The sequence below is a fragment of the Mytilus trossulus genome, chromosome 12 (genome assembly GCF_036588685.1).
Source record: "Mytilus trossulus isolate FHL-02 chromosome 12, PNRI_Mtr1.1.1.hap1, whole genome shotgun sequence".
Taxonomy (NCBI): domain Eukaryota; kingdom Metazoa; phylum Mollusca; class Bivalvia; order Mytilida; family Mytilidae; genus Mytilus; species Mytilus trossulus.
This window is the reverse complement of record NC_086384.1, coordinates 31,991,267-32,018,539: the sequence shown is the minus strand read 5'-3', so window position 1 is coordinate 32,018,539 and position 27,273 is coordinate 31,991,267. Positions and strand designations below refer to the sequence as shown.

Sequence of the window (27,273 nt, the reverse complement as noted above, 5' to 3'; positions counted from 1 at the left end):
CATATTACTGCAATTTCAATGGGTATTTTTTTCCCTCATTTTTGATGAGTCAGTTAAAATAGCTGGAAGTTTCTTATTTTACACATATAGTGCAACTAGATTATATGATAACTGAATGTAAGCAAATCATATGATATGTATGTGGAGTCCTTTGATGCACTCTACCCCCTCCTGTTTGATAACTTTGAAACGGATGATATCCCCACCTCTCAACCATATACATTCATGTATGGGACTATATAACTAATCAAATGAAATATAGGTGAAGTCCCTAGGGTCACCCACCACCTCCTGCTTTAGAACTTGGAAACAGTCGAGATCCCCACCCTCAACCATATTTATTCATGTATGGGACAATATAACCAATCAAATGAAATACAGGGGGAGTCCCTTGGGTCACCCCACCCCTCCTGTTTGGGAACTTTGAAACAGTGGAGATCCCCATCCCTAATCCATATATATTCATATATGGGACAATATAATAAATCAAATAAAATATAGGGGGAGTCCCTGAAGGTCATACCACCCCTCCTGTTTGAGAACTCGAAAACGGTTGAGATCCCCACCCATAAACCATATACTAGTATATTAAATTATTTATGTATTGGACAATATAACAAATCAAATGAATTATAGGGGAGTCCCTAGGGTCACTGCACCCTCCTGTTTGAGAACTTGGAAACAGTCGAGATCCTCACCCCTTAACCATATATACTCATGTATGGGACTAAATAACAACTTATAGGGGGAGTCCCTGCGGTCACCCCGCCCCTCCTGTTGTTTGAGAACTTGGAAACAGTCGAGATCCCCACCTTTAAATAAAACCATATATTTTCATGTATGGGACAAAAGAACTAATCAAATGAAATATAGGGAGAGTCCTTAGGGGCACCCTACCCAATCCTGTTTGATAACTTGGAAACAGATGAGATCCCCACCCCTCAACCATATATATTCATGTATTGGACAATATAACAAATTAAATGAAATATAGGGGAAGTCACTGGGGTTCCCCATCCCTCCTGTTTGAAAACTTGATAACGGTCGAGAACCCCACCCCTAAACCATATATATTCATGTATGGAAAAATATGAAAAATCAAATGAAAAATAGGGGTAGTCCCTAGGGTCACCCCACACCCTCTTGTGTGTGTTTCGAGAACTTGTAAAAGATTGAGATACCAACTCCTAAACCTTATTCATTCCTGTTTGTCATTTCAAAAAGATTGAATGACATACAAGGTCAATCTCATAGGCGTCACATATGCATATCACTTTGCTAGACCTAACACCTGTCATTTTATTCCAAACTTAAACATCATGGACTTGGGGTGAAGGTGGGAGGCATTTACATTTACTATGGACAGGTGAGTCAGACCTCACCATTGATCCCTGTGGTAGTAAACATTTGTCTGATTTGTGTCTCATAACTTTTGTACTGTAGAACACAAACTCAGTTTTCTTTCCAGGGAAGTAAGTCCATTCATACTTTTACAAGCTCTTACTAAAGTCAACTTGAACTACTAACAGTCAACTAATACGAACAATTACGATCAACTAGAAGAACTGCAATCATTGCAAATTTGTACCACTGCTGACTCAAGACTCATGACCACGAAAAAAATTATACTTGATATATACGTTGCTATTGAAAATAATTATGTTTGCCTTGGTTTTTGGTTAACTGCCTACAGTGCTTACAGCGTTTTGATTCTTTTGGCTTTTAGCATAACAATAAAAAAAAAGGCAATTGATGTTTATATTTCATTGATTTCATTATACTGTATATATTTTTCAAAGGATGTAAATATAGAATAAAGAACATTTTGTTTTTGCCACTGACCTTGTTGAGGTGAAATAAATGTAAGCACAATTTAAACATAATTTTGCAACTACTGATAATTTATTACTTTTTGAAAAATAATAAGATCATCTTTTTTTTTAGATTGAACCACAGCTGCAGAAACATCTAGACAAAGTATTCAAATCAGGCACATGGACAAATATGCCAAAGTAATTACAAGCTCTTGGATACGAGATGGACTAAAGCCCAGATGTATCAGCAGAGATATAAAATGGGGAACACATGTACCATTGTCAGGGTACACTGATAAGGTAAATACTCCCCCTTGTTGTAATTGTTTTCTGTGGGTCTCATTAAGAGGATATGTAATGGTCTCCATTTGTCAATCCTGCTGTCTTAAGCTCATACATGTTCAGGGACCATTTAAACCATTGAAGATTAGTTATTGTGATGGAATAGCAACATTTAGTACACAATCAATTTATAAAATTAAGATTTAGCTCATTAATAATTGTTGAGCAAAGTGGCAGAAAGCTTGACATAGGGACAGTGATCCGGCGACCTATATTATTGAATATGCATATTAAGATAAGAAATTATGATATTTTATTTTTTATAATATATTTTGTATTTTATTCTTTGTTTTTTAAGGTTGATATGTATAATTTCCTTGGTAAAGACAATGTTCCATTCCATTCTGTCATATTCCCGTGTACAATGCTAGGAGCTAACGATAACTTCACAGTTGTCAAACAAATGATAGCAACAGGTAATTACACATGATAGCTATAGGTAGTTTTACATGATTGAAACAGGTAATTATACCCCTGCTTTAAAAAGGGGGGGTATACTGTTTTACCTCTGTCTGTCCTTCCGTCAGTCCGTCAGTCCGTCAGTCAGTCCGTCCGTACATTGAATATTCCGCTTTAAAAAAGGGGGGTATACTGTTTTACCTCTGTCTGTCCTTCCGTCAGTCCGTCTGTCAGTCAGTCCGTCCCATCAATATTTTTCGTCGCATTTTTCTCAGGAACTACAATACAAGGATTTCTGAAATTTGGTTTCAGGGTTTATCTAAGACAGCTATACCGTGTGATGCGTTTTCAGATTGATCACTTGACAACTTCCCGTTTACCGAACACTTGTATGATTTTACACATGATAGCCAAGTTGAAAATTTTCGTCACATTCTTCTCAGGAACTACAATACAAGGATTTCTGAAATTTGGTTTGAGGATTTAAATAAGTCAGCTATACCGTGTGATGCGTTTTCAGATTCATCAATCGACAACTTCCTGTTTACCGAACACTTGCATATTTTTACACTATTAATATTATCCACTTGCGGCAGAGGGTATCATCAGTGAGCAGTAGCTCGCAGTTTCACTTGTTATACTTGATAGCAACATGGAATTACACATGATAGCTACAGGTGAATACACATGATTGCTACAGGTAATTACACATGATAGCTATAGGTAATTACACTTGATAGCTACAGTTTGTTACACCTGATAGTTACATGTAAATGCACATGATTTCTACAGGTAATTACACCTGATAGCTACAGATAATTACACCTGATAGCTACAGGTAATTACACATGATAGCTATAGGTAGTTACACATGATTGTTACAGGTAATTATACATGATAGCTACAGGTAAATACACATGATAACTACAGGTAATTACACATGATAGCTACATTAGTTGCTACTTTACTTAAAGGTGCCTCCTTATTCCAAAAGATTTGAAAGCCCTGTTCTATAATATTGAAAATTGTGCATTATAGATATAGAAAATCTGACAAAGGCAGAAATGTTCAGAAGGTCAAAATTTATATATAGCTTGTTGTTCAATTGACCAAATTGTTGGATAGTTATTTTTTAAAGATGGCCTTGAAATGTGTAAAACCTTTAGGTGATAAATAATTATATTTCCTCTATAACTAGATGTAAAATTAACAGATAAGATTATGGAAAAAGTTTCAAACATTTGAAGGATAAGAATGAATCCAAAAGAAAATTAACAGATGAGATTTTGAAAACAGTTTGTAACATATGAAGAATAAGATAAAGACAAAAGAAAAATTAACAAATAAGGTTTTGAAAACAGTTTGGAATATATGAAGGATAAAATAAAGACATAAGTGATAAGTATCCCCTGAAATGTGACAATTGATTGAATAGGTATTGACATTCACAATTTTGGCAGTGATCTGTATCAGGATTTGATGTTGATCTTTGAATGATTTGTAATTTATAAAGTCTCTCATTTAATAAATGCTTATAACTTGGAGAGTAACATTTAAATCATATGGATAATTTGACTTGAATGACGATTATTACCAGCATGAATCAATCTGTAAATGGATTTCATGTTGATCTTTAAAAAATTGTAAATTAGAAATTTTCCTACATAAAAAATGCTATTCGTGTGTGACGTCATTATTTCACCTTGTACACAAAGCCATGTTCTGATTAACACAAAATATGTTTGACACATAAACACAGACTTACTTTAAACATTCTCGCTATTTTCATGTTTATCCTAGTAAAATAAAATTTATTATACCCCCGCTTTAAAAAAAAAGGGGGGGTATACTGTTCTACCTCTGTCTGTCCTTCCGTCAGTCAGTGCGTCCGTCCCATGAATATTTTTCGTCGCATTTTTCTCAGGAACTACAATACAAGGATTTCTGAAATTTTGTTTCAGGGTTTATCTATGTCAGATATTCCGTGTGATGCGTTTTCAGATTGATCACTCGACAACTTCCTGTTTACCGAACACTTGTATGATTTTACACATAATGTCTGTCCTTCCGTCAGTCAGTCCGTTCGTCCCATGAATATTTTTCGTCGCATTTTTCTCAGGAACTACAATACCGAACACTTGTATGATTTTACACATGATAACCAAGTTGAAAATTTTCGTCACATTTTTCTCAGGACCTACAATACAAGGATTTCTGAAATTTGGTTTCAGGGTTTATCTAAGTCAGCTATACCGTGTCACTAAGTTAACTATCATTAAGAGATGGATATACTTTAATGAATGTAATGTTTCTAGATCTTCTTCATCAGAAAAAGTTGAAGACAAAAAACCTGGGAAGCTAAAATATAAATTCATTTGTGAGCAATTTAAACAAAAAGGACCAAATAGGAAGTCCAAAACCATTGAAGATTAGTTATTGTGATGGAATAGCAACATTTAGTACAAAATCAATTTATAAAAAATTAAGATTTAGCTCATTAATAATTGTTGAGCAAAGTGGCAGAAAGCTTGACATAGGGACAGTGATCCGGCGACCTATTTTATTGAATATGCATATTAAGATAAGAAATTAGGATATTTTATTTTTGTATAATATATTTTGTATTTTATTCTTTGTTTTTTAAGGTTGATATTTATAATTTCCTTGGTAAAGACAATGTTCCATTCCATTCTGTCATATTCCCGTGTACAATGCTAGGAGCTGACGATAACTTCACAGTTGTCAAACAAATGATAGCAACAGGTAATTACACATGATAGCTATAGGTAGTTATACATGATTGAAACAGGTAATTATACCCCCGCTTTAAAAAGGGGGGTATACTGTTTTACCTCTGTCTGTCCTTCCGTCAGTCCGTCAGTCCGTCAGTCAGTCCGTCCGTACATTGAATATTCCGCTTTAAAAAAGGGGGTATACTGTTTTACCTCTGTCTGTCCTTCCGTCAGTCCGTCAGTCAGTCCGTCCGTCCCATCAATATTTTTCGTCGCATTTTTCTTAGGAACTACAATACAATGATTTCTGAAATTTGGTTTCAGGGTTTATCTAAGTCAGCTATACCGTGTCACTAAGTTAACTATCATTAAGAGATGGATATACTTTAATGAATGTAATGTTTCTAGATCTTCTTCATCAGAAAAAGTTGAAGACAATAAACCTGGGAAGCTAAAATATAAATTCATTTGTGAGCAATCAAAACAAAAAGGACCAAATAGGAAGTCCAAAACCATTGAAGATTAGTTATTGTGATGGAATAGCAACATTTAGTACAAAATCAATTTATAAAAAATTAAGATTTAGCTCATTAATAATTGTTGAGCAAAGTGGCAGAAAGCTTGACATAGGGACAGTGATCCGGCGACCTATATTATTGAATATGCATATTAAGATAAGAAATTATGATATTTTATTTTTGTATAATATATTTTGTATTTTATTCTTTGTTTTTTAAGGTTGATATGGATAATTTCCTTGGTAAAGACAATGTTCCATTCCATTCTGTCATATTCCCGTGTACAATGCTATGAGCTAACGATAACTTCACAGTTGTCAAACAAATGATAGCAACAGGTAATTACACATGATAGCTATAGGTAGTTGTACATGATTGAAACAGGTAATTATACCCCTGCTTTAAAAAGGGGGGGGGGGTATACTGTTTTACCTCTGTCTGTCCTTCCGTCCTTCCGTCAGTCCGTCAGTCAGTCCGTCCGTACATTGAATATTCCGCTTTAAAAAAGGGGGGTATACTGTTTTACCTCTGTCTGTCCTTCCGTCAGTCCGTCAGTCAGTCCGTCCGTCCCATCAATATTTTTCGTCACATTTTTCTTAGGAACTACAATACAATGATTTCTAAAATTTGGTTTCAGGGTTTATCTAAGTCAGCTATACCGTGTCACTAAGTTAACTATCATTAAGAGATGGATATACTTTAATGAATGTAATGTTTCTAGATCTTCTTCATCAGAAAAAGTTGAAGACAAAAAACCTGGGAAGCTAAAATATCAATTCATTTGTGAGCAATCAAAACAAAAAGGACCAAATAGGAAGTCCAAAACCATTGAAGATTAGTTATTGTGATGGAATAGCAACATTTAGTACAAAATCAATTTATAAAAAATTAAGATTTAGCTCATTAATAATTGTTGAGCAAAGTGGCAGAAAGCTTGACATAGGGACAGTGATCCGGCGACCTATATTATTGAATATGCATATTAAGATAAGAAATTAGGATATTTTATTTTTGTATAATATATTTTGTATTTTATTCTTTGTTTTTTAAGGTTGATATGTATAATTTCCTTGGTAAAGACAATGTTCCATTCCATTCTGTCATATTCCCGTGTACAATGCTAGGAGCTAACGATAACTTCACAGTTGTCAAACAAATGATAGCAACAGGTAATTACACATGATAGCTATAGGTAGTTATACATGATTGAAACAGGTAATTATACCCCTGCTTTAAAAATGGGGGGGGGGGGGTATACTGTTTTACCTCTGTCTGTCCTTCCGTCAGTCCGTCAGTCCGTCAATCAGTCCGTCCGTATATTGAATATTCCGCTTTAAAAAAGGGGGTATACTGTTTTACCTCTGTCTGTCCTTCCGTCAGTCCGTCAGTCAGTCCGTCCGTCCCATCAATATGTTTCGTCGCATTTTTCTTAGGAACTACAATGCAATGATTTCTGAAATTTGGTTTCAGGGTTTATCTAAGACAGCTATACCGTGTGATGCGTTTTCAGATTGATCACTTGACAACTTCCCGTTTACCGAACACTTGTATGATTTTACACATGATAGCCAAGTTGAAAATTTTCGTCACATTCTTCTCAGGAACTACAATACAAGGATTTCTGAAATTTGGTTTCAGGATTTATATAAGTCAGCTATACCGTGTGATGCGTTTTCAGATTCATCACTCGACAACTTCCTGTTTACCGAACACTTGCATATTTTTACACTATTAATATTATCCACTTGCGGCAGAGGGTATCATCAGTGAGCAGTAGCTCGCAGTTTCACTTGTTATACTTGATAGCAACATGGAATTACACATGATAGCTACAGGTGAATACACATGATTGCTACAGGTAATTACACATGATAGTTATAGGTAATTACACTTGATAGCTACAGTTTGTTACACCTGATAGCTACATGTAAATGCACATGATTTCTAACGGTAATTACACCTAATAGCTACAGATAATTACACCTGATAGCTACAGGTAATTACACATGATAGCTATAGGTAGTTACACATGATTGCTACAGGTAATTATACATGATAGCTACAGGTAAATACACATGATAACTACAGGTAATTACACATGATAGCTACATTAGTTGCTACTTTACTTAAAGGTGCCTCCTTATTCCAAAAGATTTGAAAGCCCTGTTCTATAATATTGAAAATCGTGCATTATAGATATAGAAAATCTGACAAAGGCAGAAATGTTCAGAAGGTCAAAATTTATATATAGCTTGTTGTTCAATTGACCAAATTGTTGGATAGTTATTGTTTAAAGATGGCCTTGAAATGTGTAAAACCTTTAGGTGATAAATAATTATATTTCCTCTATAACTAGATGTAAAATTAACAGATAAGATTATGGGAAAAGTTTCAAACATTTGAAGGATAAGAATGAATCCAAAAGAAAATTAACAGATGAGATTTTGAAAACAGTTTGTAACATATGAAGAATAAGATAAAGACAAAAGAAAAATTAACAAATAAGGTTTTGAAAACAGTTTGGAATATATGAAGGATAAAATAAAGACATAAGTGATAAGTATCCCCTGAAATGTGACAATTGATTGAATAGGTATTGACATTCACAATGTTGGCAGTGATCTGTATCAGGATTTGATGTTGATCTTTGAATGATTTGTAATTTATAAAGTCTCTCATTTAATAAATGCTTATAACTTGGAGAGTAACATTTAAATCATATGGATAATTTGACTTGAATGACGATTATTACCAGCATGAATCAATCTGTAAATGGATTTCATGTTGATCTTTAAAAAATTGTAAATTAGAAATTTTCCTACATAAAAAATGCTATTCGTATGTGACGTCATTATTTCACCTTGTACACAAAGCCATGTTCTGATTAACACAAAATATGTTTGACACATAAACACAGACTTACTTTAAACATTCTCGCTATTTTCATGTTTATCCTAGTAAAATAAAATTTATTATACCCCCGCTTTAAAAAAAAGGGGGGGGGGGGTATACTGTTTTACCTCTGTCTGTCCTTCCGTCAGTCAGTGCGTCCGTCCCATGAATATTTTTCGTCGCATTTTTCTCAGGAACTACAATACAAGGATTTCTGAAATTTTGTTTCAGGGTTTATCTAAGTCAGCTATTCCGTGTGATGCGTTTTCAGATTGATCACTCGACAACTTCCTGTTTACTGAACACTTGTATGATTTTACACATAATGTCTGTCCTTCCGTCAGTCAGTCCGTTCGTCCCATGAATATTTTTCGTCGCATTTTTCTCAGGAACTACAATACCGAACACTTGTATGATTTTACACATGATAACCAAGTTGAAAATTTTCGTCACATTTTTCTCAGGAACTACAATACAAGGATTTCTGAAATTTGGTATCAGGGTTTATCTAAGTCAGCTATACCGTGTGATGCGTTTTCAGATTGGTCACTCGACAACTTCCTGTTTACCAAACACTTGTATGATTTTACACATAATGTCTGTCCTTCCGTCAGTCAGTCCGTTCGTCCCATGAATATTTTTCGTCGCATTTTTCTCAGGAACTACAATACCGAACACTTGTATGATTTTACACATGATAACCAAGTTGAAAATTTTCGTCACATTTTTCTCAGGAACTACAATACAAGGATTTCTGAAATTTGGTTTCAGGGTTTATCTAAGTCAGCTATACCGTGTGATGCGTTTTCAGATTGATCACTCGACAACTTCCTGTTTACCGAACACTTGTATGATTTTACACATGATAGCCAAGTTGAAAATTTTCGTCACATTTTCCCAGGAACTACAATACAAGGATTTCTGAAATTTCGTTTCAGGATTTATATAAGTCAGCTATACCGTGTGATGCGTTTTCAGATTGATCACTCGACAATTTCCTGTTTACCGAACATTTCCATATTTTTACACTATTAATATTATCCACTTGCGACGGGGGTATCATCAGTGAGCAGTAGCTCGCAGTTTCACTTGTTTTAGCTGCTTACATAAAATGTTATGATATATTGTTATTAAAACATCATAAATTAACTCTGCTATTAGTTTTTAAACTTATTTAATATGGAAATATTCATAATGCATGGGGAGGAAACAGGAATAGCCAAATATTCCTAAGACATTTTCGTATGCTTTGACCTATAAAAGTACTGTATGTGTCCTATTTGAATCGAAATAATTCCTTCATGGAATGCTCTATGCACTTTTTAAAATGGGTAGGCATTATTTTTGATCATATTTTACACCTTTCTAACACTCAGGGTAAAATACCAACAAATATATTGCCTACCCATGTTAAAATGTGCATAGAGCATGACAGAAAGAAATGAATTCCTAAATATAAACTTGGAGAGTTACATTTAAAAAATCATATGGATAAATTTGCCTTGAATGACAACTTTTACCACCAGGAAAAGATCTGTTAAGGGATTTGATGTTGATCTTTGGATAATTGGTAAATAAGAAATTTTCCAATTTAATAATAACATGAATAGTACATGTACTATATATACCATGGTTCTTACGAGTTAACATATTTAAACAAACGAATCCGAAGGATGAGTTTGTTTAAATATGTTAATGAGTAAAACACATGGTATATAAAATTTGTAATATAAATAAAATGATTGACAGCTTTGAAGACCTTGAACTTATATTGGAAATTGGTCACGTTACAGTTTTATCCAATGAAAAGTAAGCTCGCGCAAGTCACTTTTGCGCCTCGTGTATAATCTGCGTGTTTCATTTAGAAAGCCCGCCGCACAATTTGCAGAAAGAGAAAAAAATGGCAGAACTTCCCGATTTATTGGATTATGAGGAAAGCGAACTCATTATAATGGCAGCTGAAATGGAAGACGATGTTCATTTATCACAAATTGCGGCCGAAATAGAGGAAGATATTCAATTATCTCAAGTCGCGACCGAAATCGAAGATGATATCAAGTTGGCAGTCTGTTCTCCAGAGATTGAGGCCGACTATTTTGACGATCTGGCTATTTCTCAGGCAGCAAATATAATGGATGTCAATTTGACAATTTCACAAGCAATGAACGTATACGATGTTGAGGGCGAAGAAAATTTTGACTTGGGAACATTTGAACTTGGTTATTTGGCCCGGGAACCAAATCCCAGCGGAGTCGAAAACCCCATGAACCCAGGGATTAATCGTTTTTCTACATGTGTTTCTGCTGACGAGATCGATAAACTAATAACTTCGCAAACCAACCCGAATACACAAAAGAACACAAAGTGGGCTATAAAAGTGTTTAATGAATGGCGGGCAGCTAGAAGACAAAACGGTGTTGAAATAACAGATTTGTTTTGGAGGCTAAAAAAAAAACGGGAGACGAATATCCTCCGAAGTCGTTGTATTACATCGTCTGTGGTTTAATGAGACATTGCAAGGACAACAAATTATTTCATGTTAACTTCTTTGATGAAAAAGACGGCACATTTGCACAATTTCGCAAAGTGCTTGATGCAAGAATGAAATATTTGCTGGCGAAAGGACTGGGGACTAAACAAAAAAAGGCCGACGCAATATCGGAGGAAGATGAGGAAATGTTGTGGTCATCTGGTGTTTTGGACAATCAAATTCAACAACACTTCAGTATACTGTTTTTTATTATGCCTGTAAAATGTTTGGCTTGAGGGGTAGGGATGAACATAGGAATTTGCAATGTTCTCAGTTTGAACTTGGAGAAGACGGAAAGGGGAAATACATTAGATTTATTGGCCGTAACAACAAAACTTTCAACGGTGGTCTGGCTCATATGAAAATTAGCAACAATGATATAAAACTTTATTCTAATGACGGTAAGTTTTGTTTTATTGTTAATAATCAAGATATCGTACTGTAAATATAATTATTTTGCATGTTGTTCCTTTCATTAAAAATGCTAAAACATTTACAATTAAGAATTTCTTGGCAAACTGCTTTAACTCGTTATTTAATGAATTTGAAACTTTATTTAATTATTTAATTATTCATTGATGAATCATATTTTTAAGGCTTATATTACCAAACACTAAACAGTAAAATAGTAATTAGGGAGCGTGAGAAGTGTATAGTGAAGTTCCATCTATTTGATCACTAACAAATTCATGTTTCTTACAATTTTTTGTGTTTGCTCTGTCTATCACGACTGACGAAAAACTGCATTCTTTACAAGAGTTATCTCCCATCCACCGTAAGTTTTAAAATTGAAAATGTAAAGCGCAAAGCCCGTTATCGTATGTAAAGTGACAAAATCAACCGAATCGAACACTTCTGTCATATTCAAGACTTGATACAGGAATTTTTGTATGTAGAAAATGATGGATTGAACCTGGTTTTATAGTTTAACTCTCAAATTGCAAAATACTCATCAATAAAAGACAATGCAACTGCTTTTAATGAAGATATATATTTTTATCACTTTTCGAAATTGTGCAAATCGTGGTACCCCTCCGTTATACATGTACTAAGTTTACCTACGGTAACTGATTATTTCTTAAAATCGCCATATATACAATATTTGTATTATTTTTAGTTTTATAATTCATTTTCAGGACCTAGGTGTATGTACAACATTTTTGAGACATATCTCAACATGCTTGGTGATGATGAATGCTTTTATCGAAAACCTTTGGCTATGGTCGGAAATACAATCCGGTATGGAAAGCAGCCGCTTGGTGTAAATAAACTAGAAGGGTTAATGAAAGAGATGTGTCAAAAAGCGGGTTTAACTGGAAATTACACAAATCATTCTGGGAAGAGGACGTGCGCAACAGCATTGTACAAAGCAGGTGTAGATGAACAAACAATAATGGATCGTACTGGACACAGGTCGTCAGCTGTAAGGGCATACAAATCAAAAACTGATGAAATAGAGCAAAAAGTGTCTTCTGTGTTAAATCCACCAAGTATTGATACAGTTTCTGTTACCCATAATGAATTGGAAGTTGAGGAGCCACCTTTCAAGTGTACAAAACTGGAACCAGTCAACACTGAAAATTCCGCAAATTGTCGTGACATTTCAACGCGCCTAAAATGTTTGAATGATATAACTTACACAAGTGGAACTGTACATTTTAACAACTACAATTTTTCTTTCACTTAAACATTTGTTAAAAGAAAGTTAATTGGAATTTTCGCAATGGAACAATTTTTTATTATTTTTTTTCAAAACTTAAAGAAGGAACTTTTCTAATCTTTTTTCAACTTACGGGAGCTAGTGAAAAGCAATTTTTGTTTTGAGTTTAAAACATGTTTCTTGCGATGTGTTGTGTTACAATTGACTTATTGCTTTGTGTTACAAATGAAACAAATAAATGTTCATGACCTTTCACTTTTTTTTCTGTTTCCAAAATATTTCAGAGGCGGATATCTTTCAAAAAATGGGGTGGAGCTTCAGCCATGGAATAACATGAACATGAATATATACAGCATTGTACAAAGCAGGTGTAGATGAACAAACAATAATGGATCGTACTGGACACAGGTCGTCAGCTGTAAGGGCATACAAATCAAAAACTGATGAAATAGAGCAAAAAGTGTCTTCTGTGTTAAATCCACCAAGTATTGATACAGTTTCTGTTACCCATAATGAATTGGAAGTTGAGGAGCCACCTTTCAAGTGTACAAAACTGGAACCAGTCAACACTGAAAATTCCGCAAATTGTAGTGACATTTCAACGCGCCTAAAATGTTTGAATGATATTACTTACACAAGTGGAACTGTACATTTTAACAACTACAATTTTTCTTTCACTTAAACATTTGTTAAAAGAAAGTTAATTGGAATTTTCGCAATGGAACAATTTTTTATTATTTTTTTTCAAAACTGAAAGAAGGAACTTTTCTTATCTTTTTTCAACTTACGGGAGCTAGTGAAAAGCAATTTTTGTTTTGAGTTTAAAACATGTTTCTTGCGATGTGTTGTGTTACAATTGACTTATTGCTTTGTGTTACAAATGAAACAAATAAATGTTCATGACCTTTCACTTTTTTTTCTGTTTCCAAAATATTTCAGAGGCGGATATCTTTCAAAAAATGGGGTGGAGCTTCAGCCATGGAATAACATGAACATGAATATGTTGTTCCATAGCTAAGCTCCGCCTTTATTCCTTTGGATTCTAGTTGAGCTGCATATTTAATTAGCAAGTATGGTACAACATAAATTTGCATATATTATACCATGGTTTTCACTCGACACACTTTTTAAGCAAATTATTTCATTAAAACATCAAAGGAAAACATCCAATTTATGTTACAAGTACCAATTTTTCAACACCAGATGTGTATTTCGACAATCAATGTCTCTTCAGTGATGCTTTAGCCAAAATTATTGGAAAACCCAAGGCTTCTTATAACAAACTCAATTTTCAAAGCACTTTTGCAGACTTTGCTAGGAGATTGTTTCAAACAGAAATAGTTTAACAGATGTATTGATATTTATTAAAATTTGCATATGGTCAATTTCTACCTAATTCAGCTCAAATGTAATTACTTTGAGAGTCAAATTTGCCTGGAGAAAAAGTTTTTTTACCTGGAGATAAAGATCTATAGATGAACTTGATTTTGATCTTTGGATAATTTGTAAATTAGAAACTTCCATTTAGTAAATGTTAATAACTTTGAGAATCACATTCAAATGATGAACAAATTAGCTGTTAATAATGATTTTTGCCAATTTTCTGAATTTTGGCTTTTATTTTGAAAATCATTATACTAGAGATAAACTTTAAATGGCAGAAATGATCAGCGAATAGTCTCTATGGCTGAAATTGTCAGTTACCTACTTAGAAATAATTATAAGTGTTTGGTTGAAAGTATTGAAGATGGAGAAAACTGTAAAAGCAAATATTTTGGTTTATTTGTATTTGCTTCTCTTCTTGTTTCAAATATAATAAGTGCAAGGACACTTGCTGATATGTCAGTTTTCTACTGTTGTTTAAAGATACCATTAAAATGTGTAAAATTTTACGGCGTTTGATAATTGAATTCCTTTTAAAACTAGATATAGATTAAACTGATAAGGTTATTATCATATGAAGGACAAAATAGAGACAAAAACAGATCACCTATTAAAGTGTCCGTGAAGTTTTCAATATTCCATGAAATGTGACAATTGAATTGATATTGACATTCAAAATTTTTGCAATGATCTGTAAAAGAAAATTGATGGTTGATCTTTGGATAATTTGTGAAGCAGAAAATCTCCTTTTTAATAAATGCTAATAACTTAAACAGTAACTTTATATCAAAAAGGCTTTTTTTTTATATATAAATTTATTGTATATGACTAAACTCTGAAGGTTAAAAATAAGTACTTGATCTGTTGGAAAAATTACCTTGCTAAAACAGCAATGACTATTTCATCTGATTGATATTTAACATGTTTAATGAGGTAGAAAGATTTGATTAGCAATCTTAATATATGACTGTTTTAATGTATATGTTAGTGGCAATAGGTGAAATTAGGCATTAAGCTTAAATACTAGCCAATAAGCGAACGCCTAGGCAGTAAGTCTAATGCCTAAATGATGTTTGGCATTAGTCTTAAACCCTAGGATTTAAGCTAAAAAAATGTGTGCAGGCATTAAGCTTATTGCATAAAATATAAATGTGAGCAAATCAAGATATTTATTCATTTAATTTTTTTTACATGTGTTACATAATACCATTATGAGAACTGAAGTTTAAAATATCATCTACCGGAAATAAAATCACTAATTAAATATGTTATCCTTTACATCAATATCATCAAGTAATACCGTAAAAAATATGATAACTTGATAGAAATTTGAGTTAAAATCCTTTGTTATCAAAATTGTGAAACTGCGTTTGCACTGTCTCCTGTTTATCGTGCATCTGCACCAGCTACTTAAACATTTTGATTTACATGCGTATTTGAAAATGACGATGACTGATGGGTTGCTGCCACACGAACACAACTTGTTTCACAATTGATTTCGTATTCTAATATTCAATTTTGCCTACAGATGCTCATCTCATGAGATGCCTATCTCATTTGATCCAAATGTTCCTAGGAGTTTTCCAAATGTTGAAGCTACAGCAGCATTGCCCGTATCATTGACCTGAATGAATTAAATTCATTAAAATATCGATAAAACAATATTTGTAGAATAATTAGTTATTTGCAATTACTTACAGTGGAATACAAAATGAATCCGTGTTGCATATGCATGTTGATTTTGAACGGTCTTTGTGGCATTGATCTGCATCTGATTCTTCGTAAGTGCAGATCCTGGATTTTTTTTAAAGAGGGAAAAGGGGCGAGAAAGTCAGTTTTGATTCCAGTTGACCACTTCGTTGCTTCATTGTCCCTCATCCATGCAGTTAGCATGTCATTGATATCTCCATTCGATCGCTCTACCCTGTGCTCAGGAAAGTCTTGGCTTCCCATGAACAACAAGTTCTGAACACATTAATTTTAACTCGGATATGACCAAAGCTGTGAATTCAGGACCATTGTCACTTTGCAGTTTACAGGGCGCACCAAAAATTGGGATTTAATTGAAAATCCATCAAATCAAAATACCATAGAATTATCTAGGAAGACATAATTTTTTTAATTTACCTCATCATTCTTGTTGACTTTAGCTATCAAACTCTCAAAATCTCCAATGGTAAAAATTACATAACTTTTTATACGACTGCAAAAAAATTTGCGTCGTATAATGGTATCATGTCGTCGTCGTCGTCGTCCGAAGACACATTTACTTTCCGGACAATAACTTTAGATTAAGTGAATGGATCTCTATTTTTACCAGAAGGTTTAATACCACTAAAGGAAGGTTGGGATTGATTTTTTTTTAAGTAAGTGTATTAATCTCTCTGAAATTATACCACAAGTTTCCATACTATGAAGGGATGGTTAGTTATGACTTTGGGGGTTATGGCTCAAAATGTTTTGGAATCAGGGGCAAAAAAAAGGCGAAATTAGGGTAAACAAAGGGGAAAAACTAGGTTTTCCGGACAATAACTTTAGATTAAGTGAATGGATCACTATAAAGTTTTACCAGAAGGTTCAATACCACTAAAGGAAAGTAGGGATTGATTTTGGGGGTTATGGTCCAAATAGTTTAGGAATAAGGGGTCCAAAAGGGGGCCCAAAATAACCATTTTTGTAGTTTTCAAACAATAACTTGTGTTTAAGTGGATGAATCTCTCTGAATTATACCACAAGTTTCCATACCATTAAAGGATGGTTAGTAATGAGTTTGGGGGTTATTGCAAAAAAAAGGGGTTGGTAGTTTTCAAAAAAAAATTCTGAGTTTCTCAAATTCCACATTTTTGAAAAGTTTGAAGAAGAAATCTTTAATTGCACAATATTGCATAATAGATTTGTAAGATCTTGACATTTGTTTTGTGTTAGAAACTCATATTATGTCAAGAATTTGATGACAATCCAAATTCAGAGCTGTATCAAGCTTGAATGTTGTGTCCATAAGTTGCCCCAACTGTTCAGAGAGCGACCTCTGTGGTCGTATAAAGCTGCGCCCTGCGGAGCACCTGGTTAAATTGTAGTAAGCTTTTTTGCTTTCTTTTCTGATGATTCCAAAATTTTTGCCAACACATCATGGTACTTTTCTCTAGGGCACATGGTGTGAGCAAAAAAGCATATCTCAATTTTGTCTACTTTTGAGCAGTTCAAACCAGCTCGACTAGTTAAGTGTAAACATTTTGAAATAATAATAGAATCTCACCCCTTTCCTTTTCAATTGGATACAATTACTTTTTTAAAAATCTTTTTTATTCTTTTGTAATACCACCAAAAAAACTGTATCTAATGCTGTTTTGAATATGAAAAACACTAAAATTTGAAGATCTGTCAAATGAATGTATAATAAGATAAGGGACGACATCAAAAGTTCAATGTAGGATAAAAAAAACTTAATTCACATAGTTTTTTCACTGACCCCCACCTCCCCTCTTAACTTAATTTGGGAAAAATTGATTTACCAATAGGGATATATGTAAAAATCGATTTTAGATATACAAAACTTGCAGAATTTTAACCCCCCCCCCCCCAACCCCAAACTATTTGATTTAAGTTTTGTATCCTACATCGATCTTTTGATGTCGTCCCTAAGAATATAATTAAGAAACTCCTTTATATCAAGAATAAATCACCGAATATCCATACATTCCAGATTTCACTTATTACCTTAATTTATGTTTGGCAATAGGTTGAATACTCATCATCAGATTTCAGGAAATAAGCTTAATGCCTGAAAATTTCAGGCAATAACTTAATGCCTAGGCGTTAGCTTATTGCCTAGGATTTAAGCTTAATGCCTTATTTCACTTATTGCCGCTAACATATATATGACTGTTTTAATATATATATGACTGTTTTAATAGTCTTAAGTATTCATCTTACTTTTGTTAGTAGTGTTTGACCTCATTATTAGCTCACCCGACCTTGTGGACCATTACTTGGCATTTTTGATTGTCATCAATCATCCATTATCCATACTTGCAATTTTTTCCCTAAATCTTCTATAAAATTACTCTATCATATCAACGAAACTTTTGCTAAAATAAGAAAATAATCCTACGATAAATGGGTTGTAAAAAGTATAGTTTATGCAAAACACATAACTAACAGTGTTTGATGATGACCCATCCATAGGATCATCATCATATACTGTTAATCATAGCTATTTTGTGCATTTTTCCTTTGAACTTTTTTTGTGATATTTTTCATATCATACTCCCTGCTTGAGGTGGAAAATTATCACTAGAAACTAAGGAGACACAAAGTGTTGCTAATGAAATTGACAACGTTAACACAGATAAAATAGCGATAAACAGATTATCATTGGTCATCTCAACTCGATTGCTTTTCTCGCTTTCGCCGTACAGGCTCAAGCGAGAAAATCGCTCTCGTTGAGATGATCAACGATAATCTGTAATTTATGTTTTGGCATACTATATTTTTTATTTGTCATAATTTTTTCCTAGTGATACACATAATTCATATGGCTTCCACTAACAAAAGTTCCATTTGGAGTTACTGTGGTTAGATAGCCCTTATGTGAGGGTGGTAAAGGGTTATTTTCGTGCAATGTGTTTTGCCATTTTTATTCTACGTGTAGATGTGAAACAACGTTTGTTGTGTTTCGTGAAATCTGTAAAAAGATCAACGTGCAAGAAATTTTTGATTGTTAGTTCATCCGAAAAATGGCATTTTTATTTTTATGTCCCTCTTATGTCAGTATACCATTACTCTCAATGAATGGTTTCACTTTAGCAATCACCGTCAAATTTTGATTGTTGCTATAACGGCCCGTTTTTCTACCTTGAACATATTCTGCCAATATTGAAGGCCCTTTAATTAATCGGAGGACACAATGTGTAAATTGTTTAAATATATATTAATTTAAAGGATTAATTTATATAAAAAAGAAAATGCTAATTGTTTGGTGACATATGACTCAGAAGTTAAAAAATGGTACCTAATATGGTTGCTGATCTGAAGGCCACCGTATTGATTGTTGCAATTATGAACATGTCAAAAGACAATTTGCTGTTTTGACATTGTAATTTGTCATGATTCTTTTATTTTATCTAATAAATGGGTACCGGTTAACAATAAGATTTTTTTTTTCCTCACTTAAATATGATTTTTTTTTCTCGCTTTATTAAATAAATTATCTGGTGATAAAATGGTTTATACACGAGGAATCAAGCAGTTAGTTTTGTTGTTGCCAAAACAGCATTTTTTCCCTGCTAAAACATACACTAACAATATTGAAGGCCCTTTAAATTATCCAAGCACACAATGTGTATATTGTTTAAATATATATTACTTTAAAAGATTAATATTTATAAAAAAGAAAATGCAAATAAAGGTTTCCAGTTAAAAGTGTTAATTGAATGGTTAAGTTTCCTTCAGAAATGTGATAATGAATAAAATATAACATTTAGCAGGACAATAATCTTTAGAATATGTTTTTTAAAGAAATTTTCCAGATTTAATAAAAGTGAATGACTCACATATTAACCTTTTGATAAGGAAAAATAAAAAAATAAAAAGTTTGGTGGTAGACATATTTCTATGAAGTTAAAAACTGGAACTTTTTTATAATTTGTTTGCTGATTTCAAGGCCACAGTTTTAATTATATCAACTTGATACTGTAAATTCAGAACTAATCATGAAGTGTTCATTAATGCAATTGGTTGAGTATCACATTTTTGTTTAGGGACCAGCTGATGAAGGCCTCCAAGTGCAGGATATTTTGCTGTACTGAAGACCCATTGGTAGCCTTTGTCTGTTTTTTTTTGCATTTTGGTCAGGTTGTTGTCTCTTTGCCACATTCCTCATTTCCCATTCTCAATTTAATCTAGATATGCAATTTTATTTTCTTGGGTACCAAATTTCATGGATGAATGAAAACTTTCATGTATATTTAATTTCATGGTTTTGCCTAAGTTTTCATACAAACCTAATAGAAAATTTTATCATTCGTTTGAACATTCAATTTTGTAGCTTATCTGTACCCACGAAATTCACTAGAATTGGTATCCAACTAATAATAATGAATCTACAGTAACTTGTTAATGACATTGAAAGTTATAACTTGATATCATATAAAGATAATTGTCTTTTCTTCCACTAGAGTACCTGAACTACGAAGATGGCAAATTTTCCAAAATTCGTGGAACATGTGTGTTTGGAAACCAAGCCAATGACACAGGGCTACCTGCTGATATCTTCAGATTTTACTTACTGTATGTCAGGCCAGAATCACAGGTAAAATTCATTCATATTCTGTATGATGCTTTATCATCAAGTAAGAGGATATATTCTTAGTTTAGAGGGACACTGCTGTACCATAAGCCTGTCAACACTGAGCTTGTCTGTTCAATCCATGCACAAGAAACATTACAAATAAAGATCTATATTTGTTTTACAGTAATGATTTATTTTATATTTGATATACATTGTAGATTCTAAAATTATTGCATACATTTATAATTGCAATTTTTGAAGAATGGACAAATATACACAATTAATTATTGGGAGTGCAGGAAAAGCTGCTAACATATATATGTATCCAATATCAGAATGCAAGTTCTAAATATTGCAAAACTCAACCAGTGGCATTATTAGCATTATTAAAAACCTGGCAGTAGTTTCTAAATTTACAGTAAACAGGAACTTGTTGGAAATTTATAATTTTGGTTTATAGCAATTAGTTCAATTAAATTTAGTTATAGGTTAGACAAAGGCTGTTAAAAAATAGGATTTATGAAATGACACTTGAATACATTTTTAATGGACACTTGTGTTAATAAATAAAGTTTTTTTAGAAGTTTGTACCGATTCATCAAAGTTATAATTTTAAAGGCTCATATTCATTGCAGGATAGCAGCTTCAGTTGGGATGATTTCTTGTTGAAAAATAACAGTGAACTTCTAAACAATCTTGGAAACTTCATTAACAGGTACAAGAATCTGAATCTAAGACATTAAGTATGAATTCAAACCAGAAGTCAAGATTTGGAATAATTTAAAAGTAAAATCAGTGATTATCATAACATTGTAGAAAAAAGAAAAATCAAAAGACATAGCCCTACATTTAATAGTAAAAGAAGAAAATTACTTTATCCTATACATTAAAATTGAGAAAGGAAATAGTGAATGTGTCAAAGAGACAACAACCCGACCACAGAACAGACAACAGCAGAAGGTCTTCAATGCAGCGAGAAATTCCCGCACCCGGAGGCATCCTTCAGCTGGCCCCTAAACAAATATATATACCAGTTTAGTGATAATGAACGCCATACTAAACTCCAAATTATACACAAAAAACTAAAATTAAAAATAATACAAGCCTAACAAAGGCCATTTAATGCATTCAGGTTACTCAATATAGTTATTTAAAAAAACAAATACTATATGAAATGCATGATGTTCAAACAATATATAAAAAAATAAAAAAATGACAATAGGAATGGTTTTTTTTTTGTTCACAAAAAAGACATTTATATATTTGATGTTAACAGTAAGATTAAAAAAAAAATTTTGCTAGGGGGTTGAAGTTTCTCAGTGACAAATGTTGTGGAGTTATCCAGGAAATGAATCTTAGAGATGAAGATAAGCAGCTGTTGGCCCTTATAAACAGGGAATTACAAACATACATTGATAATATGGAACAGGCAATGTAAGTTCGAACTACATATAAGTCAAATTCTGAGGACCTGTAGGTTATTTCATCAGTTATAACACTTTAAATGGTAAGATATTTTATCTTACAAATTGACAGCAAAGCACAGTCGGTTAACAATAATCAACAATGTTAGCAGTGCAAATGCAAATTGAAAAATGTGTTCATTTTTTTTTTACCAAAAAAAAGAGAGAAAAAAGCTCTTTCAATAAAAACCTAAAACTTTCAGAGAAATACTTTAAGATAAAATGTGTTGTCAAATTAAAACATCCTGCTTATGATTTTACCAACAAATCAAATTGAATTTTTTTGCAATAAAAGTCACAGTTGCATTCCTGTATTTTAGATTGAGAGACTCCATACGTAACATAATGAGCATATCCAGATTAGGTAACCAGTTCATGCAGTCTAAGAAACCATGGGTCTTAGTTAAAGATAGCGCAGACGACAAGTAAGTTATTTACATGTGTCTATTTGTTATTATTACCAGCTAATAAACGAGAAATTGTATAATTTGGAAATTTATAGATGGATTAATGTGAACATGGACAGTAACTTGTTTTTGATTGTTATGTGTTATTTGTATTGGTTTTACAACCCAAGATGACAAAATTGATAAAATATGTTAATACTGCAATAACTATTACTTTATAAAAAGAGGTTACATATAGATAAAAAATTGAGAATGGAAATGGGGAATGTGTCAAAGAGACAACAACCAGACCAAAGAACAGAAAAAAGTGGAAGGCCACCAATGGGTCTTCAACACCATGAGAAAAATCATGCACCAGGAGGCGTACTTCAGCTGGCCCCTAAACAAAAATTTGTCCCAGTTCAGTAATAATGAACGTCATACTAAACTCTGAAATATATAAATGAACTAGCTATGTTCCCTGATCCACCTTTAAGTTGTATACTCTTATCTTTAGGTCAAGATCGGGAACAGTTGTTAGTTTAGCTGTCAACATTGCCAATCTTTTGTCTGTGTTACTACAACCCTATATGCCAGAGACAAGTCAGACTATACAGACACAGTTAAACACCCCACCAGACTCTAATGTTGAATATAGAGAGTTTGTATGTCACCTGCCACCAGGACATAAAATAGGAAAGGTAAGAAACTTTCACCTTACTTTGATATATATGTAGAGAGTTTGTATGCCACCTGCCACCAGGACATAAAATAGGAAAGGTAAGAAACTTTCACCTTACTTTGATATATATGTAGAGAGTTTGTATGCCACCTGCCACCGGGTCATAAAATAGGAATGGTAAGAAACTTTCACCTTACTTATATATAGATATAGGAAGATGGGGTATGAGTGCCAATGAGACAACTCTCCATCCAAGTAACAATTTATAAAAGTATATGTATATATTAAGTTGTAATGTCAGTTGTAGAGGACACGTCATTCAGCTGCTGTTGTGTTGATCTCAGTTACTTGTGAACAATGAGATCAAATGTAGATCTATTTGTACATAATTAGAGCAATTTTAAAAGAAGGTTATTTTATGCTCTAAGTCAGGAGCCTGTTGTTCAGTGGTTGTTGTTTGTTAGTGTGGTTCATATGTGTTTTATATAGATTAGACCATTGGTTTTCCTGTTTTAATTGTTTTACACTAGTCATTTAATCACTTGGATGGAGAGTTGTCTCATTGGCACGTGCACTCACAACACATCTTGGCGGTAGAACAAAGTTTTGTCACAAACTTACTTTTCCTGAGAATTCATTTAGATATAAATTTTCATTCTTTTACAATTTACTGTTTATTTCAAATTGAGAATGGAAATAGGGAATATGTTAAAAAGACAACAACCCATCCAAAGAGCAGACAACAGCTGAAGGCCACCAATGGGTCTTCAGCACAGCGTTATGCTATATTTCTTTATTGTGTTATCTACATAAAGGAAAACATATTTTGGAAAAGGACATAGGTTGTGCCATGTTTTCTTGGGTCATATACAGTAAAACCTGACTAAACCGAACCCTTTCGGGACTTAAGATTTTGTTCGGTTTTGGCAGGTATTCGGTTTCATCAGATTCACAATGCATAAAATGTGATATGATTAGTCTTCAGAACAAGTTTGGATTAGACAGGTTTCCGGTTTATTCAGGGTTCGGTTTAATCAGGTTTCACTGTATCTAGATTTAGTATGAATCATGAAGTATTTTTTTTTTGCAGCCAAGTCCATTGTTCCAGAAAATAGAAGCTTGTAAAATAGAGGAATTTAAAAAGATGTTTGCTGGGCAGCCAACACCTGAGACAAAGCCAAAAAAGGTATGTTTTCTTAGATATCAGTAGGTTGTGTCTGTGGTAAATGAGTGGGCATTATTTTGTCCTGAAAAAAATTTAACTGCACTCTTAAATTTTGATACATTAAAAAAAAATACTGATTAAATTTTGAGAAAATTATTCAACAGTACAGAATGGCATAACCCTCCAACATGACATCATTGTATGCAAGCATTTATTAATCTACAAAAGATAAGAAGAAAGCAGTAGCTTACAGTAGTTTAATATAATAATTTCCTTGAAATAACTTAATATAGAGATGTAGCTTCAAAGTGTATTTTTTTTTTTTTTTTTTTTTTTTTTTAAATTAATCAAAGTTTTATTGCACTTTTGCTGTTAACAATTTACTCAATCTACAGCTTCAATTAAGTATCCCTTAAATTAGTCATTGAATATTTACGGAAAAATATTCAATAAGTATATCTATAAAGTTAGTTGTATTTATTACATACATAATAACAGTTCTACAGAGTACAATTTCATACCGGAATACGGTACGTTTCTTAACCCAAACTGTATATGATTTATTTATTTCAAGCTTCACTGAACCGTGAAATTGATGATGATCCTTGATACTGACAGCATGAATGTTCAGCCGAGAGTAGAATTTCGAAATTTTTTGTTGGTTTACTCCGCGTAATTGTGAAAAGGAGTCTTAAATGAATAGGTAAGACAATAATTTTTTTTACACATTATATAAACAACATAATTTTTTCCAGTAAATGTTTTTTTTTGCGATCAAACCAAAGATCAAAAAAGGATCGAAAGTACACGTGGTATAATTAACGATACATGAATGCAGTATCCAAGCATTGTATTGTGTAAACTAATAACCAAACTAATTCAGTGTAGCTATAATAGATATGATAAATTATATATAAACATGACAAAAAGAGTAGAATAGCGAATTTCACTTGATGCATATCACCTGACCGGACACATGTCATGTGCAGTCATGAACTAACTAGGTCACAGCTTGAATTTGCTTCGCAATTATAGAAATTCGAAATATTCCAAAGTTTTAAGTATGATTCTCTTATTTTTGTTTTCTAATTTTATTTACATTAATTATGTCCCTGATTTCATTTTGGAATATTTTAAAAATATCAATGACCTTGTCTTTCTTGTCAGACCTGTAATGTGCTTTATAAATTGAAAAGTAAATTATAGTTAATAAATAGTTCATATCAAAATAATCTTCATCTTCAATTTTATAGCCAGTTACTAAACTTTCAAGACTGAATATATGCTTATCAACTTTTAATAGTGTTAAAAGCTGGTCAACTTTGTGCCAATACTGAACATTATATGAACAGGAAAAAAAAATTATTTTAAATTTATTGTTTTCAAGGTAGTTTAAAATAAATTTGAATGTAGATTTAAATTTTGTAGACATTTTTTTATGCAGAATTCTTTCCCATATTAAAATTCCTGTTGGTTTATCATTTGTAAAATTGACTTTGTAAGGAGGTGTATATTTCTTTGTTGCTTGTGTCTGGTGAAATTTCATGTTTTAGTAGGATATTTAAGTTCACTGATTTCTTTATATTGACAACAGTTTGATAAGAGCTTTCTTGTTTTAAAATAGTTTGCAATTGTTTTGGTATAGCATTTTTAACTAAAGAAAATTTTCTAATCCAATCTTGTTTGTTCTTTAGATTTTTTAGTACAGTTTTTGATGAGATGTGTCCGTTTTCATCTATTATATTATTGATGTACAAAATATTACTGCTAATCCAATTTTGAAAAAACAGACATTTCCCATTTTCTTTGATAAGATTATTTCCCCATATAATTTGTTTTCTAACTTCAAGAAAGTTTTTTGGAGTGATAGTTTGACCTCCTTTTACTTCTACCCAAGTTTTAATTAATTGTTTATAGAATTTAGGCAAGGATTTATACTCTATTTTATTAAGCAAATTTACATTTGTTAAAATAAAAGAAAATCTTTCCCAAATTTATTAAGATAAAATCTTGGAATAATTTTCCAGTTATCGTTTTCATTTTTTATTAGTTTTGAAACCCATCTAATTTGCAAGGATTTTATATAGGAATCTAAATCAATCATTTTTAATCCTCCATCAAGATATGGTTTACATAATATAGAGCGTTTAATTCTATCTTTTTTTCCGCTCCATATAAAATTATATATTAAATTTTTGAACTTTTGTTTTATTTCATGGGTTATTATCATACATGATGCTGTGTACATGGTGTATGTTAGGTTTGGTAAAATAAGGGACTTTACTACAGTAATTTTTCCTATTAATGTTAAGTTTCGTTTATTCAATCCTTGAATCAATTTTTCACATTTATCAATTTGTTTCTTTGTGTTTAATTTTTTACATTCTTGATAATCGTATCCAAAATATATTCTTAGACTTTTAATGTGGTCTTGTTTCCAGTTTATATTTTCAAATTTATCTTTTGACTTTTTAAATTTGCCAAGCCATAAGCCTTCTGTATTGTTTCTATTCAGTTTGAGCCCAGAAAAGCTTCCAAAAGTTTCAATGATATTAAGGGCAATACTTATATCTTTGCGTGTTTTTAAAAACAATTGAGTATCATCTGCCAGTTGACATATTTTTAGTGAGCAAGATTTTCCATCTAATTTGATTTCAAATCCTTTTAATTCTTTATTTTCTATTAATTTAATTGCCATTACTTCAAGACACAAGACAAAAATTAACGAAGATAACGGACATCCTTGTCTAATCCCACGAAATGTATTGAAGGGGGCAGACACCCATCCATTATTTAAAATACATCCTTTTATGTCTGTATACATGGTTTCAACCCATTTTATGAATTCTTTTTTAAAACCAAATTTTTTTAAAGATTCAAACATAAAGCACCACTCAAGTGAGTCGAAAGCTTAAGTAAAGTCTAAAAATAAAATTGCGCCATCTACATTAAATTTTTCAGAATAATCAATAATGTCTTGTATTTGTCTTATGTTAAAACCTATGTATTTATTTTTTA

At 32.5% G+C, this 27,273-nt stretch overlaps 2 pseudogenes; both read left to right on the top strand.

The window, feature by feature from the left end:
- The window catches only part of LOC134692365 (methionine--tRNA ligase, cytoplasmic-like), a 131,970-nt pseudogene that overhangs the window by 87,607 nt on the left and 17,090 nt on the right, over positions 1 to 27,273 (top strand).
- Positions 11,131 to 22,451, top strand: LOC134693490 (uncharacterized; annotated as a pseudogene).